Here is a 1,277-nt window from a genome sequence, read left to right as displayed (position 1 = left end):
GGGTTAGGTTAGGTTAGATTACAGCATGTATTCTATATCAGCTTATTTGCTATTTATCAGCTTATTTGCGATTTTTTATCTTTTATTTGTCCAATAACGTTCGTAATGATGCTATTATATTTTCTGTGGTATTGTACAATAAAAATTGAACAGTTTTCTATTTTTCTTGATCAGTTTATATAAATAAACAAATTTTTTAATTTATTGTGTTATTTATTACTATGGTCAAAATTTTATCGGTATTTTATATTACATCCCATTTTTTAGACCCCCCCATTTTCTCACTTTTGACTTTTTTGTTAATATTGACGTTGGACTTAAAGGACCTTAGGACCCCGCACAAACCTTATGGGAAGTGGCCCTCGGTTAAATTCGCTCAAATTGATGTATGTTGTAGCCCTTAATGTTCTGATGAAAAGTCTCCATGGCCACAAAGCTTGAAACTCAATAGTTTTTTCTACACGTACATTCTAAGTACACCGCGACCTGCCTTAAAGACGGGAAGGCCATTATTTGTTTTCATCTTTCAACGCTATATTTTTTTATGTAATTGGGTTGGAAAAAATTTTCCAAAGACCATTTCCGAAAGTTTGAAGCTTTTTCTTTCAGATGCCGTTGATGAAATTGACCTGTGAAGCGGTATAAAAAAGTTATAGCCCATTTTTCCAAAAGAAATACGGATTTTTCACGATTTTTTTTTAAACCCAATATTGTGAGATTGAAAATGCCTTGCTAGAATATCGTAACTATGACAAAAGATGGCGTGTACATCTGATCTAACGGGTGTACGTGCGTGTGTGTGAATGTGTGTGCGTGGCTCCTGCTCTCAGCATCACCCAGGATCAACGACATTAATTTCACGTCTGTGTATTGCTAATTGTTGTTTTGTCTCATCGTCACCTATTAACGGCATCTGACGTGCTCTACCTCTTAAATTGCAAATAAAACATGTTTGCCTTTGTGTCTTTATTTACAATTAGGTTATAAGTAGATCATTTAGAAATGTAAATACCGATTTACACAAGTACTGCATACGATGATATTATAAATACATATGTGTATATGTACCAGTTGTGTTTGAATGCACATATTTACGACATATTAGTAAGATATTTCTATTAGATATTAGTAACATATTTCTAAGCATACCGGATTTAGAATTAATGTATTTCAAGTAAAGACAGTTTGAAGAAGAATTAATTAGTTTAGAATCTAAATAAAAATCTACATAAAAAAATATAGCGTTGAAAGATGAAAACAAATAATGGCCTTCCCGT

The sequence above is a fragment of the Trachymyrmex cornetzi genome, unplaced genomic scaffold, assembly GCF_001594075.2.
Source record: "Trachymyrmex cornetzi isolate Tcor2-1 unplaced genomic scaffold, Tcor1.1 scaffold559, whole genome shotgun sequence".
NCBI classification, from domain to species: Eukaryota; Metazoa; Arthropoda; class Insecta; order Hymenoptera; family Formicidae; genus Trachymyrmex; species Trachymyrmex cornetzi.
The sequence above is the reverse complement of the archived record's forward strand: the minus strand, read 5'-3'. Positions refer to the sequence as shown.